The 18,944-nt window shown below is 39.3% G+C and overlaps 2 long non-coding RNA genes across 3 annotated transcripts in view; one reads left to right on the forward strand and one right to left on the reverse strand.

The window, feature by feature from the left end:
* The window catches only part of LOC136255670 (uncharacterized), a 121,140-nt gene that overhangs the window by 2,668 nt on the left and 99,528 nt on the right, over positions 1–18,944 (reverse strand). The window lies entirely within an intron of this gene.
* Positions 663–8,701, forward strand: LOC136255977 (uncharacterized). Its single transcript, XR_010701252.1, has 3 exons — positions 663–791; positions 851–885; positions 8,087–8,701. It is a non-coding gene; the product is annotated as an uncharacterized lncRNA (long non-coding RNA).

The following is an 18,944-nucleotide window of genomic DNA, read 5'->3' on the forward strand; positions in this document are numbered from 1 at the left end:
CATTCAAGGAATATAATTTTGCAATCTGTTTCATAAAATTCTTTAGAAATAATTCTGTTGAAATACTCTAATAGAGTGTACATTTCCACAGTTAGTACGACAGTATACTGTAAAATAGCTTGCCATTCAATAATGAAACATCCATATAAAACTCATGTGATTTAAACAATCTTTTAAGTGGGTGCCGATGCAAAAGAAACAAAAAGAAAGATACCGTTCTTTGTGGCAGTATAACAGGTGAACAATTCTTGTCCCAACAATTATTTCTACTTTTCTGAGTAGCTCAAAGTCTAAAGTTTCTGTCTCAGAATAGTTATTGTTCATAATTGACACTACACAAGGCTTGTCTAGGCTGCCGGGGCTCTTCTAAACGGACACCCTTGAACTGAAGGCACCTCTTTATAAACACCTGTCTGATTCCTAAATTAATCAAACATTACTTTGTACACCCTTCAATAAAGGGCACCTCTTTTTTACAAAGGAACAAAAATAAAATTCCCTGATGGTGTCTTCCTTGGAGCAGTGCACTGTACAGCTGTAAGTGTACTGTGTTAATACGGTATAGTTGAATTTTTTTGTGGTTGTGCTAACACTTGTGTGGTAACAATTGCTTCAGTATTACTTTTTGCAAATTAATTATTCGTCTATATGTTCACAGATGAATGAAGCCATAAGATATCTTAAATTTTTTGTTCAGAAACTCAGTAACTGACAGACAGCCATTCACAATTTTCTATTGTCACTATACGCCAAGGAGAACATAACTACTGAAGTATCTGTACACCTATAAGGTGGGTGTGTCCACTGTGTACTGTCATGGTTAGTTATGTCATTGTTTTGTCCATATTAGGAATGTTTAGAGGTGAAGCTTAGTGGAGTTTAAAGGTGAAGTTTTGAAGTTTAGAGGTGCTGGTTGTGGGTGTACGCCTGGTTTAAAAACTTGGATAATTTCTGTTACGAAAGGGAATACATATACAGTACCTATCACGAAATCAATACATTTTGCTACATCAGCAAAGATGAATGAAAACAAAGGAGAACTTTTTTAAGTCCTTAAAGCTGCTTAGGCGGATGTATCAGCCGGTGACACACCATTAGTATTAGTATTAAATACAGGGGAAACAAGGTCATATAAGCCTGTGAGACCTCATTTAATCACTACATTAAGAATTAAAGTCATCATTTACAAAGTTATCAATTACAATTTTTTTAAATTATCAATAGAGTTGCATGTCACTATAGTTCATTAGGCAAACTGTTCCATGGATTGATTGCTCTTACTGAAAAATACGAACATTCTTCTTGGCACGAGATTTGAGAAGTTACATGCTTAAAGAATGCACTACATTTAAATCTCAGTCACCTTGCAACCACAGGAGAACCAACATGCTTTAAGGTTTTATGGCATATAAGCGGGTAGCCGTAAATTTTTTTGAACGTTTATCGATGTTTTCAAGAAGTTCAAAAAACCATTTTAGCAATGTGTGAAGTTGAAAATCAACATGAAGTGATGAAAATCTCTCTTGCTTCCTTTTGCTGGATAAGTTGTCCAGCAAGCTAGGGTGTCTACTGATTACAGTAGTTCCAGTGTGACTATTTTGTAGAATCAAGAGTTAATAATACGAACTCTTGGTAGAATGTATGTGAATACACTGTAATGTACAGTTTAGTTGTTACAATGAATACAGATGGTGAAATGTACGTACATAATCAAAAACTGTGAAAGTTTTCACATAAGTAGTGCTCCTCATGACATGTGATTTTTATATAGTGCCATCGCAGATTTGACCTTTGGTCGCGTTTATGGCCATTTTGTACAGAAAATGTACCATTTTTGTTTTCAACTTACTGAGGCAATAATTTACATGCTGAAACATGTTGCAAAGATAAAGATTGCACTGAAACAAGCAACATGGTTTTTATTTGACTGTAGGTGGTTTTGTGTCAAAGTCATGATCACTTTTGTTAGGTTCAAAATTCATCAAAATTAGATGCCTTTGGGACCCGTAGGTAGGAAAATTGGCAGAAATTCATGGGCAATAAAAAGATCATAGCTTTGACACAAAATCACTTATTGACTTCAAATAAAATCATGTTGCTTGTTTCAGTACAATCTTTATTTTTGCAATATGTTTCAGCATGTAAATTATTGCTTGAGGGAACTTAAAACAGAAATGGTCATTAAAGTCAGCAAAGGTCAAATCTGTGATAGCACTATATTATCAAAAAATTGCATGTCATGAGGAGTGCTATTATGTTGAAAGTTTCACGGTTTTATGAAAAAGGGCACAATTTTTGTGCTGCGGCGTTCTACTAAAGTATTAACTACATAACTTACACAACCAAGTACTAAAAATAATAGAAAAATTGTCATATTACATAACAAATAAATAATGTTAGAGGAAACTACAAGGCTTAGCATTTCGCACTAACTGGGATTACAATCCATATTAAATGGCAACTCAGATTTACTGTATAATAATTACGTCATTTTGTGCTGGTGAAGTGAACCGCATTTGCATTCAATATAACGCCTGTCACAGACCACGCCCATTTATTACTTAACAAACTGGAAGACAATGCTGAAGGTTACCAACACAGTTGGCATTATGATATAGATCACGAGCAGTGGAAATGGGGGGCAGGGTCTACCTACTCTGGAAAAATGCTGGTAGGTAAAAATCGAGATACTCTAATAGAGCAGTCAACCTCACTCTAATAAAACAGTAGCCAGACCCTATTTCTCTGCATGGCGCTTATTATAAGCGCCTGCTCCGAAAGGGTCTGGTGACTCTACAATAGAAAACTAGTGTTCAGGATTCACCAGCAGCACGGTTGGTGTTGAGATTGGCTTTGGTCCCAGACTGACGAAGTGTTAACAGTGGAGATGTGTCGTCATGACATGGACAAGACTGTTTCGTGAGTGCTACGCAGCCTCCTTCGTGGCAGAAGGCTAAAAGTTGGTAGAGAGTATTGCTGTCGTTTCTAAAAATCCATCGAAAGATAAAAACAGTGAAACATCATCTGTAGTAAGCAACAACATTCATCACTATACCACACGTCCACGAACTCATCCATGAAAGACTCGATGAAAGAAGACAACACTGTATTCCTAAGCCAAAATGAATGCGTAGCAAACAGTATTTTCCATGTGACAACACATCTCCTCAGTTAACACTTCGTCAGTCTGGGACCAAAGCCAATCAACACCAACCATGCCGCTGGTGAATCCTGAACACTAGTTTTCTATTGTAGAGCCACCAGACCATTTCGGAGCAGACCAGACCAGACCTTTTCGGAGCAGGCACTTATAATTTCAATCGATACGCGCCATGCGGAGAAATAGGATCTGGCAACGCGAGACTAATATTTTACTGTATATTACAATAGCTGCGAAAACATAGATTATTCTGTTGGTACTTGGTTGTGTGTCTAATAATAATTACACAACCAAGTACTAAAAATAATAGAAAAAATTTCGTCATATGACGCAATAAATAATGTTTGAGGAAACTACAAGGCCTAGCGAGTTGCACTAACCGGGATTACAATCCATATTAAACGGCGACTCAGGCGTATAATAATTACGTCATTTTGTGCTGGCGAAGTAGACCACACGTGGATTCCATATAACGCCCATCACGGACCGCACCCGCTTATTAATTAGTGAAGTTGAAGGTTACCTACACAGTTGGCATTATCTTTTTCCTTGATATGTATCACAGGTGTTGGAAACGGGGGGAAAGGGGGGGGGGGGGGGGGGGGGCAGCGCCTACCGCCTATACTCTGGGAAAAATGTTGGTAGGTAATAAATCGAGATACTCTAATACAGCAGTCAACCACTCTAATAGAACAGTGACTTTTACTGTATATTAAAATAGCTGCAAAAACATAGATTAGTCTGTTGGTACATGTACTTGGTTGTGTGTGACATGGTCCTAGTAATAATAATAATGTGTGATGGATCGAAATGTTATTGACAAAGAAAAGGAGAAGATACATAAATAGTTGAATTTAATGATTGAACTACAGCGCCTATGGGACACCAAAGTTGAAATAGTTCCTCTGGTATTTGGTCAGATACCATCTATGACTACCTGAGTTTATTGAAAGTCAGTGTCCACCAACTACAAAAAACTGTTGTTTTAAAGACTGCATCCATCCTACGCAGGCATCTTTCTCTCTAAGGTTCTAGCTGAACCCAAGAACGCATTATACTGTATTTAAATACATTTTTGTTGTATACCCTTTTATGGTGTTAATATGAAGCTGTGTATAAATTGTGTGCATGAATATTTCTCCTTGTCGTATTTGTGTGTGTAGTGTGTGTGTGTGTGTGTGTGTGTGTGTGTGTGTGTGTGTGTGTGTGTGTGTGTGTGTGTGTGTGTGTGTGTGTGTGTGTGTGTGTGTGTGTGTGAGTGTGCAGTGTGTGTGTAAGTGTGTGTGTAGTGTGTGTCTGTGTAGTGTGCGTGTAGTGTGTGTGTCTGTGTAGTGTGTGTGTCTGTAGTGTGTGTAGTATGTGTGGTGTGTGTGTGTGTGTAGTGTGTGTGTGTGTGTGCGTGTGTAGTGTGTGTGTGTGGTGTGTGTGTAGTGTGTGTGGTATGTGTCGTGTGTGTGTAGTGTGTGTGTGTGTGTAGTGTGTGGTGTGTGTGTGTCTGTAGTGTGTGGTGTGTGTAGTATGTGTGGTGTGTAGTGTGTGTGGTGTGTGTATGTGTGTGTAATGTGTGTGTGTGTGTGCGTGTGTAGTGTGTGTGTGTGTGTCTGTAGTGTGTGGTGCGTGTAGTATGTGTGGTGTGTAGTGTGTGTGGTGTGTGTGTGTGGTGTGTGTAGTGTGTGTGTGTGTAGTGTGTGTGTGTGTGTGTAGTGTATGTGTGTGTGTGTGTGTGCATGTGTAGTTATGTGTGTGTGTGTGTAGTGTGTGTGTGTCTGTAGTGTGTGTAGTATGTGTGGTGTGTGTGTGTGTGTGTGTAGTGTGTGTATGTGTAGTGTGTGTGGTGTGTAGTGTGTGTGTGTCTGTGTAGTTTGTGTGTGTGTAGTGTGTGGTGTGTGTGTGTAGTGTGTGTGTGTGTAGTGTGTGTGTGTGTAGTGTGTAGTGTGTGTGTAGTGTGTGTGTAGTGTGTGCATGTGTAGTGTGTGTGGTGTGTGTGTCGTGTGTGTAGTGTGTGCGTGTGTAGTGTGTGTGGTGTGTACATTGTAAACCTCCTGTGGTGATTCCAGTTAGGTTTATAGGCTAGGCTCCCCCCTTTAGAACATCTTAGCATAGAGTTTAGTGCGGAGGATGGGTGGTATAATGATAATATTACTACTACTACTACTATTAATAATAATAGTAATAGCTGATCAGAACTCGTTTGTGGCTTCTAAAATTCAGAAGTGGGCAGGACACATTAGTGTGTTGCCTGATGTTGCAGTTCATCAGCCTCAGCTAGCTTATGCTAAGTATTTGCAGCATGAGTAGGCTTTCATAATGCATGTTGTACCTGGGTGTGGTCCTTTTTTTCTGGAGTTGGAACGTGTTCTTCAGCAACAATTCTTACCACCCATATTTGGAGTTGAGATGTCCCCTGCTGAATGTGATTTGTTTGCTCTCCCTCTAAGGTTCGGTGGCTTGGGTGTTGCTAATCCTGTTTCTGTGGCTTCAAGCTTGTTTGAATCTTCTGTCCGTGGTACAGTAACACTTGTCCAATCTATTACTGGTACTACAAAGTTTGAGTTAGATGCACATCTGGAAACTGTTTCTGGGGCAAGAATCCATTATCACAAGTACATGGACACCATCTACACTGTGGATTTTGACAAGCTATTGTCATCATTTGAATCATTACAGCAGAGGGCTATATTGCGTGCAAGGGAACATCATATTTCTTCCTGGCTTTTTGTAGTTCCCTTGGAGAGAAATCAGTTTGACCTGTCTGCCCAAGAATTTAGAGATGGACTTGCCCTCAGATACAAGAAGCCATTGCTGTGCTTTCCTCTCTGGGTGTGGTGCTCCTTTTAGCATTGAACATGCTCTGGACTGCCGTATCAGTGGTCTAGTGGGTAGGAGGCATAATGAAGTACAGTATGGGATGCATTTGGGGACTTGGCTTTACTCATGTGGAATCCGGTAGTAAAGGAACCTGTAATCTCTGATGGTTCTGATGGTATTGTTGAGCCACTTGTGGGGGATTTATGTGTGCGTGGAGTTTGGCAGATACAGACCGAGGCATTGTTTGACATTAGAGTGGTTGACACTGATGCCCGGTCATATTGTGGTTGCACTCCCACAGCTGTTTTATGCAGTGCTAAGGTGGAGAAGAAATGGAAGTGAAGTACTCTTTGGCCTGCCAGAGTCGCTGTGCTTCTTTTACGTCACTACATGTATGCGTATCAGCTGATGGTTTGCTTGCACCTGAAGCAAACTTTTTTGTTAGACGACTTAGTAACCACCTCTCCATGAAGTGAGAGTAGTCCTTCAGTGTAGTGAATGGTTGAGTCAGGGCTCGTCTATCGTTTGCCATCTTGCGTGCAGCTTTGTTGTATGTGCGTGGCAGTCGCACCAAGTGGAGGAGTTTGGGGATTGTTGATGGAGCTTCACTGCCAATGTTAACAGCTGATTAGGTTTTTTGTAGGTTGTTTTGTTTTTTTGTTAGGTTCTTTTTTGTTTTTGATTTTACCATAGAGTTGTGGGGTGGATGGGAGTGCCACTAGGGTTGGCAATAATAATAATAATAATAATGATAAAAAATAATAATTATAATTATAAACCAAGTACTAAAGATAATAGAAAATGCGGTTAAAATTACGTCATAAATAAATAATGTTTGAGGAAACCACAAAGCCTAGCGCTTTGCACTAATCGGGAATATAATCCATGTTGAACGGTGACTCAACTGTATAATAATTACGCCATTTCATGCTGGTAAGGTGATCGCATGACATTCTATATAACGCCCGTCATGGACCACGCCCGTTTAATTAAGGAAGGTAGCTGCACTGTTGGTGTGGTCTTGTTTTCATTAAGTAGAACTAAGAATGGTGGAAATTGGCTTCTACTTTCTTGGGAGAGTGCAAGCACAAATCTGTCAGTAAAAATCGATATACTTTAATAGAGCAGTCACTGAATTACTCTAATAGAACAGTCACTTTTGCTCCAACTGCAATTCTATCTTTGGTACATGTACTTGGTTTATGTAACATGGTCCTAGTAATAATAATAATAATGATAAAATAATAATAATAATAATGTATTTGTTGAGCCAATAATTATTGGAGCTTTGGGGTCCATCTCCATTGACTTACCAAGTTATCTTAGAACATTGAAGTTGCCACTATACCTGATCTCAACTTTTCAAGCCACAGTGCTGCATAGTACTAGCTCAATTTTTTGAAGACAATTTTTAAACATTTGATGGCTGTAAACTTCTCTTTTTTGTTTTGTATCCTGTATTCTTGGTTAGAACTAGGATTTTCTTACCAGTATTACTGTACATCTACTGTATGTCTGTTTACTGAGAAAATAAAACAAATAATGAATGAGTGTACTGAATTGGATAGAATGATACGAAAACAATTGAACATGTACAAAGCTTTGCATCCACGGGCTGATGTGGACCGACTCTAAGTGGGATGGTGGAAGAGGGTTACTTTCTATCTATGATGTGTGCTTGGAGAATCGATCGCTATCCTTCTAGTTTGAGTAAGTCCGCTGTACATGCATCACACCGTGACCAGTGGCACAGAAAGTCACTTCATGGCCAATGGCCAAATCTATTGGACAGTCTGAAGGCAGATTCCTATAAATGGCTTCAAAGTGCTCACCTGAAACCTGTAACAGAAGCACTGATCACTGCAGCACAGGCACACTGTGTAGCAGAGATAATGATGTTTGTAGGAGGTGTGGCCAGTACCCATAAACTATTGAGCGCATAGTGGTTGGTTGTCCAGTAATGGCTCAGTCTGTATATTTGGAGAGACATAACACAGTGGTTTCAGCTGTCCACTAGTAGTATGTGTGGATTATGTGTGGACTTTCATGTTCAGACAAGTGGTGGTTACATCAGCCGGAAGCAGTGTTAGATAATTCTCATTATGTATATATTTACAGATCATAGAGTAACTGCTCGGCGTCCTGACTTGGTTTTGATAGACAAACAGCTAAACTGTACCAAACTTATTGATAATGCCTGTGTGATGGACCGTCATGTTGTAGAGAAGCACGGGGAAAAGGTAGAGAAATACTTTGATTTGGCAGTTGAACTGCAGACACTCTAGAATACGTAAAAGAATGGAAGTTGTACCTTTCATTTTTGGAGCCCTCAGCACTGTACCTGAACAGATAATCAAGAATTTTGAGCTCCTCAAGTTGACCACAGTGAATGTTCACCTCATCCAAAAGTCTGTAATTTTAAGGACTGCTACCATTTTAAGGAGAGACATCTCGAGCTCTCAAATTCTAGTTGAACTTGAGCACTGCTTACTATAGCACTACTTGTATGCATTCTTTTTTGTTTGTGTATGGTGATCCAATTATTTATAATAAGTTTCATCAAAATACGTCATTAATTAATTAATTTACAGCCAAAGTTACAGCACATAAATGAGAGTACTAATCATAAATGAAACATAAACGAAGCTGTGTGAAAGGAAATATAAACATTAAAATTAAAATGAGGAATTTTCTCTGCGATGAGTTATTACTGAGTAAGGTTTTCTACATAACACCATCCTTAGTAATATTTTTAGAGTTCCTGGCCACCAATTTTAAATTAAAAAAAACAACACTTAAAACTAGATAACCCGGTACAACAAGTTTACATGAGCTGCACCATTAAACTGAAAACCAGCGTTCATAGCAACCAGTTATTATGCACTGCGTGTTTAACAAGTTAGCTAGATACCTCACACATTGGCAGAAGAAACACCAAGAGTGGTTTGAAATACTTGGCTGGTTGGACCGAAGGGGTGATGAAAGAGAAGGAACTGGAATTGAAAAAACGGAAAGGTTTATGGCTGAAAACTTAATGTGAGTATTACTGTGAGATTAATTAAGGAACTAACTAGCTGAAGTAGTGACACCTGCAGGGTTTTAAAACGCTTAAAGATCTAGAGCAGAGAAAGTCAAGTGGCTATGGCCACCTTACATACTCTTGAAAAGATTGAGACACTCTAATAGACACTATAATAGTATAGAATATATGTCAATCTTTTTCAGTCCTATGGTCCCATCGTTTATTAAATGAATGTGGGCATCGATCAGTTTCAAAAACTAGCTTTATAGCTCAGTCAAATCCCTATCCATATTACTTAACAGTGTTGCATCCTTCTTCATAATTTAAACCACACCATGATAGGTGTAGAGTTATCTCAAGAATATACTGATTATGTGTCAATTTGTTTTCATAGTGTGATGTGTTGTAATAAAGTACGTGTGATTATAGATACATTCACTGTGATTATTTACTGCAGCATGAAGGGTCAAAAGGTTGGGTGCCAAAATCAAATTTTCCAAAAAGTGAAGCCCCCTGGTAGCTATGCCCCTGGTACAGGATATATAGGAGGATTTACTTACAAAGCAGGGCAGCTCCAGGGTATTTCTGAGGATACTAGAAAGGGGTGAAGCAAATCAAACTACTCTAATAGAGTATTCATTGTACCAACCAGAAGTACTTTTTAATGTACTAAGCCAGATTCATGTAGTGGTTGATTAAGTAACTGATTGTTAAAGCAATGTGGTGAAATAGGACCCTGAAATTTTGATCCTTTTTTGGCCTCAAGAGCTGGGTTGGAAACTGGTCACCAAATTTCTACAGCCACCTACAGTATGTAAAGTATTCTCCCAGAAATCCCTCTGAAAAACAACTTTTATTTTATACCTGATGTCGATAGTATTCCAAGTTAGGAATCCAGTGGGGGTTTGCCTATAGGAATTTTTTAATCGCCACTCAACCCCCACCTGTATGTACTGGGGAATAGGGACTTAACTTTGCTATTTGCAATAATTTCTCTTCATTGACATATAGTTTCCTGATTTTTGCTGAGTCAGTATACCCAATAAACAATGAAACAAGGTGGAGCAGTACCTTTCAAATAGATTTGGTTACCTACTGTATGTACAGTTACAAGTGACTAGATGAACATTCAGCTCAGCATAAGCTTAAAGAACAAGAAAATGCTTGATTGCATAACATCAAGTTCCATTCTTTGACTACAAAAGAGGTGATATATTTATACCACGTTCTCTAACACCAAAACATGGAAGGTATAAAGAGCTGGAAATTGGGAAGACTGGTGGGGGGATTGTACCTTCTACTTTTGTTCTTGCAAAATACTCAGCTACCCTAATAGAACAGTCAGCCACCTGTGCTTCTTACCCAACGTCTTAATGCATACTACTGTTCATCAGATTACTGAAGACATCAGCACATCAAACCATGGCACAAACTTTAAAACCGGCATCAGAAAACCATGTGCACAGTGTCCACTAGCTAGGCACAGACCACACAACAGATGGTTAAGGCCTTTGATGGTTGAGCATGGGATAGAAACCACATAAACCCTACCTGCACTCGTAGGATATTTTAGTCATTAACAACCCAGCCTTGCTGTGCTCCACTTTGGGTTAATAACAATAATATCTTACTTGTATAGCCATACTGTAAATAAGTATGTATATGTTATAGTTAAACCCCACCTTGAGTAGGATATTGTTGTTATTGAGCTGAAGCCACAGCGAGGCTGAGGTGTTAAGTGCAGGTGGGGGGGGGGGGGGGGGGTTAACTGGCTTTTATCCCATGCCCAGCCAACCAAGTTTGAAGTGCCTAGTAGTTTGATGATGTGTTCATTCAGTTGCACCAAGTAGTGCATGAGGACGACCATAAGAAGCAAGGAAGGTACGCGCCAATAAATGACTACTCTATTAGGGTAGCTGACTGCTCTATTAGAGTGTTTCATTTTGGGAGAGCCAAGGTGGAGGGGCCATCGTACCCTCCCCTCAATTTCACTGCTCAATGGCTTCCAAGGTTGTTTTTCATGTAGAAAATGTGTTACAACATGCCTTAAGTTGAAAAGGCTATATGGCTTTGTGTAGGGGTGGTATAACTACCATATCCTCCCTGTAATTTCCTTTGATGTTGACTGCTAGTGGGGATAGAATAAACTATTGTTATGTTTGCCAAATGCGTACTTTCACAGGTCTGATTCACCATCTCAAGCGTTTTTAATTGCACTTAGGTGGCTGATCTGCAGTCAAGGATAAGCCACAAGAAAGATAACGATGTGTTACAGTTTGACGACATGTGCCATCTCAATGGGTTAAAAAGCTTACCAAGCAGCCACTTATACTACCTGTCCATGTGACCAAATGTGGAGTGACGTGCATAATAAACAGCGTTCAAACTAGATATCAAGTGGATCCAAGCTGTAAGGAGAGATACTCACCAGAGACAGTTAAAAAAGAGACCTTACATTTGACACCATGGCAACTAAGCAAACTTTTGCTTGGGCATCCCACTACAAGCTTAGCTTAGTGGCCCAGTCTGAAGCCTCTTTCCACAACAGTGCCATGCGTCTCAATATTAACATAGATGAAATGTTAGTCTGGGAATTCTCGAGTTGTTCTAGTAACATAGAGGTGTGCTCCACTGATAGGAATATCTGTCCTTGCCCCTTATACAGTATGACTCAAACTGCAACACCTGCAACTACAGTACCACTAACAGACAGCTACTGCACATAACAACATAAAGTGTCCTAGCTTATGGTACCGTTCAGATGTAACATTGCACTCACTCGCAACTTGCACTCCCGAACCAGTAAATAACTCACTAATTAAAGGGTGTGGCACCCATTTCGCATGTGAGCCTACTAACAAGCAATTTGCACTTGCAGGTGAAATGGGTGCCACTCCCTTTAATTAGCAAGCTATTCACTTGTTTGTGAGTACGAGTTGCTCGCAAGTGTGATGTTACTGTAGATCTGAGTGGTGCTGTAGCTATTTACACATGATAGAGTTTACACTAACCTGCTCAGTCCATTCTTCTTCTTTGCTGTTTAGCTGGAGCTCAAAGTTTTAACTCCTTTGAAGCATATTCAACTATGCAGGGTGTATATCTCCTCTATAAAAGTACAAAATTAGTGAAGTTGTTTTAGGCCACATAAAGTTAATTATTAGTTTCTCATCCTGCCCGCACCGCTGTTTTTCCCACTTCATCAAGGAAATTTCACAAAGATAGTGGCTCAGAGCAGCCATTCTGTACCTATTAAAATCGGTGACTAGCTATAATAGTCCAAAACAATTGCATTCTGAGGCATTTTAGCTATCTAACTAGGCTATTTTGTATATAAAAAATAAAATCCACCCGCCTGCATCCTTTTTTCAAGCCAAGGAGGATGAGAAACTAACAATTAACTTTATGTGGCCTTAATAGCTGTAGTACTTCCCTGTACTGGTTTATCTCATAGAGTAGTTACTTACTGGCACTCCAGTCATATTGTCTGGTTGGCATCTTCACGACTTGCTCCCAGGAATCCTCGAACTATTACAAGTTAAAAATTATATACTGATTTGCACTTGTACTATAATATGTACACACACACACACACACACACACACACACACACACACACACACACACACACACACACACACACACACACACACACACACACACACACACACACACACACACACACACACACACACACACACACACACACACACACACACACACACACACACACAGTACTACACGCACACACACCCACAAGTACATCCCCACAACACACACACTAACGTTTTTCCCCTTCCCAGTTAAAAAGCGGTCTGGTCTAAGCGAGACTCGATGATTAATACTAGCATGATAATATGTATGAGATTTACACACTACACAGTCAAGCAGGATACGCAGGCACTGCCTAGTCTCGCCCACCAGACCCATCCTTAACAACAATAACAATACGCTTGTCCATAAACAAACTCTACGGAGACACTTTTTATCATACCAAGCATCTTGATTTGTTATGAAGTTGTTCTAATCCACTAGTGCCGGTTAATTTACGTATACGCACTTTCCAAATTCTAAAAGTTTTTCAAATTTCACACGTCACGTGATTTACACTAAAACACTAACACTGGTGATCACGTGATTCACAGCACTAGATGTATTTATGATGATACTGTCTTGTGTCCAGGACTCACCAGGGGACCAGATTTTTCTCTCGCAGCACCATTAAATGTGAGTATATATGGAATGGATCATGGATTTATGCATGGGCCACTCCAAATTGATTTCCTATTTCTCGTCGCATGGTTTTAACAGAAATGTACATTAAGGAAGGTTTTTAAACCAGGCGCGCACCAACAGCCAACCGAAGGCCGGTTGTGGGTGCGCGTGGCCAAACCGCGCGCGTCTGTGTGTCTAGCTGTCCACAACCCACGTGAGCATAGAAAATAAGTTTTTCTAGAAAGCTGTTTACGTTTTGTGGTAAAGGTTAGTAACTCTGTTCTTAGTTTTGAGCTGCTATGTCGTGTTTGCGGGTGTGGCATGCCACTAAACAAACAATAGTAGCGATAAGCGATATCAGACCATTTTCAATAATTGCATATAAAATATTTTACATTCCAGGTTTGTAAAGGAGCATTCCATTAAGCAAGGTCTGAAAAAAAATTTTCAATATCTTTTGTCATTATCATTTTATGACTCAAAATGTCTGACAGTGTAGAGAATTTTGAGTAAGGGCTTGCCCATTGAAAATATGGCACCGCAACAGCAAATGGCTATAACTTATGCAAACAAGAACTTATGAGTTGAATCTTTTAATGAGGCATACTGACCAAATGTGCAAGTTACAAATGCTCATTCTAACTACAAATTTTTCTGAATGTACATGTTGCTTTGACTTATCGAGAACCCTTGCTAAGGGGCCAAAATATGGTACAATTAGTATAATAACAAAACTGATTTCCATGTTCCTTTTATACATTCATTTGAACTTGTAATAAGCCGATATGCTGTAAACTGACTAGCTTAGGTTCATGACATCTTGTTTTTAATAATTTACTTTAACCCTTGTTGCTCTACTTACACAGCCGAACCATTGAATTGGCATTAAATACTCCATGCACATATCGTGCACCAGTTATGGTGATCTTAAACTACCATGTTATTCCAACACAACTCCATGCAGTGTGTAGAACACATTCAGTTCAAGCAGCAATACATGGCTAGCATTACCCTAGCTATGGCCACAGCTGTCAACTGTTATGGCAAAACCTTTGACTGAGTTAGCACTAGCAACCACCCATATAAACATTGTTATACAAATGAATGTGACAAATACTATTTATACTACAAAATCTATTACTAACAGAAACACCATATTTAGCAGACCTAACCATGTTTTACAGTTCTCGTCACAGTTACAGCATCATACTCACGAAAATCTAAATCCGCTGGAAGTAACTATTAAAATACATGTTCACGTCAACAGTGGGTTGCACTAATCACGATTACAAAAGGGTACCCCATGATTTCAGTACAGTTCCGGTCGCCAAAATCCACTTCAGACACAAAAACTAGCATCAATCTCGAACTCAGCGCCATGGATTACCCTAGGACCACTAAAACTAGCACTACAAGTGCTTGTAAGGCAGAAATTCGCACAGATGTCACGGTGCCATATCTCCCATACAAAATCTTGTATGTACGGAAAAATAAATTCGTAATTTTTAATGTGCAATATCTTTGCAACGGATGCACGGAATTTTACAGGGTGAAGCTTAAAATGACTGCAGATTTGAGCCAACGTTAAGGATGGCAAATGCTGTAAGTTGGAAATTGCTGCATTTACAGTTTTACTGATAGTGTAAAATTCAGGAGGTTTGAAGTCACTAATAATAGAGCTTATCTATGTACCAGGAATGGTTTTTTATTGTTTCTGGTTGGAGGGGGCACAGGGCTGGAGCCCAGAAATTTAGAGTGGTCAGGCCATTCATGGAGTACAATGTGATCACATTTGTTTCGGCACCCTGGTCTGTTTTCACATGGCACACAACTGAAAGTCTGATGGATTGTCTTGTAGCATGCTCTCCTGGGAAATTTTTTTAAAATTAGGTGTTCTGAAATGGCATCTGGAAGCAATATTGCATATGAGGTCTTTGTTTAATACACATTAAGTATAGTTATATTCTTGAAATTTGTGCTAGCTAGCTACTGTACATGTTAATGACATGGCTATAAGTTATTGATTACTAGAACAATTTTATCTCAATGTATTTGCAACTGGAAACCCAAGTGAAACAGTTGGTACGTTTCACAGAATGGACACCTATTGCAGTATTGCAATGACTGTTCTATTCAGACGAAGACTGCTCTATTAGAGTATCTTGAAATTTAAGTGCTGAAGCTGGACCGTGGGCTCCGGCCCTGGGGCATGACCCTTGGCACGCAAACCGGAAACCAAGGGTAACCATGCAGCTTTGCCTACAGAATTTGCATGAGTTTTAAAAGTTGGCAAACTATAAAACAGTTAAAAGAGGTGAATAATTTGTGGTTTACAGTGGTTTGTTACGGTTGCACGTCCTGGCAACGTAATTAGTGAGTTAGGAAATAATTAATGAATTCATTAAAATTCAATTAGTAAATTATTAGTAGTATCAAGGTGTACAACGTATAATGTATAGATTGTTCAATGGATAATAATTGCACAAGTGCCTTAGTCTCACGTGGGCAGACCACGTTTTCTCCCTTATCAATTAGACATTATAAGCACCTACTCCGAAAAAGGGTCTGGACCAAGTCTTAAGCCCTACTCATACAGGACCACCGAAGTCTTGGGGGTGTTGAATACCAGGTATTTAATTGACAGGACACCAAGCCCAGTTGCAAGCTCAAGAAAATTGACAACTCAGGGTTCCTATGCCCCTGAGTAAGGCTTACTCAGGGGCATAGGAAAATTTTTAACTTAAGGGTGCCCTACCATGCATTGTAGGGTAGCTAAGTATTAATGGCAGAGGAAGGTATGAAAAGTTGGAGGCCATGCACAGTTAGTTACTTGTGGACATATAGTGCATGAAGCGCACTGAGTGCATGCAAAGCATGGTCTCCTTTTAGGGGTCTGGGGGCATGCCCCCTCAGGAAATTTTTGAAAAATAAGTGCTATGAGATTGAATTTGGTGACACTTTTGCAAGAAAGTTAACTAGCTATACAGTCCCTCAGGAGACAAATGCCCACCTGATTCATTACTATGATGCTGGCAATGCTATCTCCTTTATCACTTGTCCTTTTTCGTCACAGAAAAATAATTATGTAAACTTCTTTGGGCCATCTGGCAGCAGTAGATCACGTGACCCAGAAACGGACTTGTATTCTATTAGTTTAAGGCGCATATGTTGCTAGCAATTAGAAGTCTTAGCAAGGCTGAGTTAGGCAGATGGTATCATTGACAAGTTAGAAGGGAAGGAATAATTATTTCCTTGACCATTTTGATTCAGAAAATTTAGGTTAGAAATATTCATGGGTGTTAGGTTAGAAATATTCATGGGTGCCCAAGCACCCATGGCACCCATGCTTCCTATGCCCCTGCACCTTCATTCATAATAGTGATGTACGATATGGATATTGCATATTGCATATTGCGATTATTGCAAGCAAAATTATCACGATTACGATAATTATCACAATAATTTACATGTAACATTGATGCCAGCCTAAAGGTGAAAACTTGTGCAAACAACAAGTTTCTGAGTGTAGTCATGACTAGTGATGCTATGATGTGAAATTTCTATCACAGAACATTCCTTGTTTATTGAAATTTAGTTAAATTTTTATATCGCGATATAGCTTTTGTCCCGATATAATTGTCATGAGATGATATATCACGATATCCGATATATTGTACCATCACTAATTCATAACAAAACTCAACAATTTGAATGTGATAAAACAGTAGAACTAAAGACCCTTTTTCCTTTTTTGGAGTAGGCGCTTATAATCTCTAATCGATAAGTGCCGTGATGGAGAAAAAGTGGTGCGAGACTATGAGCACCTGGCTTTTAAGTGTAGCTAGCATAGCATCAGTGTTTAATTTTAAAAAGTCCATACATTAAGGTGGCTGTCAAGCAGCTGTCGGGTTGGTGCCCTCTATTGTAATTAGGCTATTCAAAAACTATGTATCTCTTCCTCCATACAGATTTCTACAGGGTAGCTCAACAAGGAGGCATGAACATATGTTCCTGCCACGTGACAAAACTTTAGTCTCCCTATGGCACTAAATTACAAGCTAGTCTCAAAATACCATTTGAAGCAAGTTTGTAAACAAATGCGAAGTGATGATTGTCCTCTCATTGGTAACCAACTATTCTTAACAGTCTTCATGTTCTTGCATATTCAGTACTTATTACGACTGGCAGTACGGATTATACAAATTTCACACTAAACTTGGAAAAAGCAGCTCTACTGCTAAAACGCCTCACCATTTTGCAATGACTGTATGTGGAAACATTTGTGAGGGTAATCATGGCTAGCATTTAAAATTTTACCCTCTATGACGATCCATTGTGGAAAAAAGCTGCTCAAAGAGGGTAGCGGCCAAAGGCACGCCGCAAGTTACAATAAATGCTGTGGGAGTTATTTTACCAGTGATGGATTGTTATTGTACAATGTATCCTGTACACCTGAACCCCGACAAGGATGCCTTTGTAACTGTGCTTATTGTAAGGTTTCAGGTATCAGAGGTGCTTGTATACTTTAGTTGCTTGTATACAGGTTAGTATGCTTTTGAGCGCTATGTCATGGTTGGGGGTGTGGCTATCTAGGCCACTGAAACAAATAACAGAGCTTGCCTACCGTATGTACTAAAACCAGTGTTTTAGCGACTGAAAGCACAGCAGTAGACATTGTAAGGTACCAGGAATGGCATTTCATTTCTGGTTGAAGGGGGCGTGTCCCTTCACACGTGAAATGGAAACCAAGGACAGCCTTGAGGCTTTACTAACAAGGTTGACAAACTATATAGCAGTTTAGAAGGAACTTCTGTGAATAATTGTGGTTTGTTACAGTTACACGTCCCTAGCAATGCATGGCAATATAACTAATGAATTAATGAATTGTGAAATACAAATTAGTAGGACTATTAGCAGTATTACAAGGTATACAAAGTACTATGAATGTTCAATGGAAAGTAATCACAAGAGCACCTGATTTTAGTGTAGGATCAACTTTTAAGATTCATGTTAGTTTAAGTCCGGATACTTGTTACACAAGTAAGTGGCAACTTGTAACACTAGCCTTTGTGCTAGCAACTATAATCCAACCAAATCAATAAGCTGCCTAAAGTTTCACGTATTCCTATGGTGTTGCACCCATCATAGGTCCTCTAACCACCAATTTTGCTGCTTGAAAGCACTGTAATTCATAATGGAAGTTTCCACCCACCTTCATGCTATAATCTTTGTGAAAGGACGACTGCTGCATCAAGAAGACTCACCTAGAGTTCCTTAATAGCCTGGGTATGGTCTGCACACATAAATTATATTTACTAATGTACAGACTAATAATTATAAATTCGCCATCTGGCTGTACTCCAGAGTCCTAGGCATAACTTTACATCGAAATTCCAATAAAGGTTACTAATAAAACATCTGCCATATATCCTACCAATCAATAACTTCTATTTAAAGCCATACAATATTCATGTGAACTGTAATTCACACCTCTGTTGTACTTTATGCGCATATATGTTGGCTATTGTGTGCATTGTGTGGGGAGGCAGTAATTAAGTACAGATTTTTGTTTTCAAACCCTATAGACTGCAAAGCAGGTGTAGTGTTACTGATTGAATAGCTTAGTCCATACTGGTGCATATACTACAATTTTCATAGCTGATTGCATCCCATAGCCATCTCCAGCAGTACAAAGGGTGAGCAAATTCTGTGAGTGGTTTTCCCTGCCTGGACTGCTTTGCT

This window comes from Dysidea avara, chromosome 5 (assembly GCF_963678975.1).
Source record: "Dysidea avara chromosome 5, odDysAvar1.4, whole genome shotgun sequence".
Classification (NCBI taxonomy): domain Eukaryota; kingdom Metazoa; phylum Porifera; class Demospongiae; order Dictyoceratida; family Dysideidae; genus Dysidea; species Dysidea avara.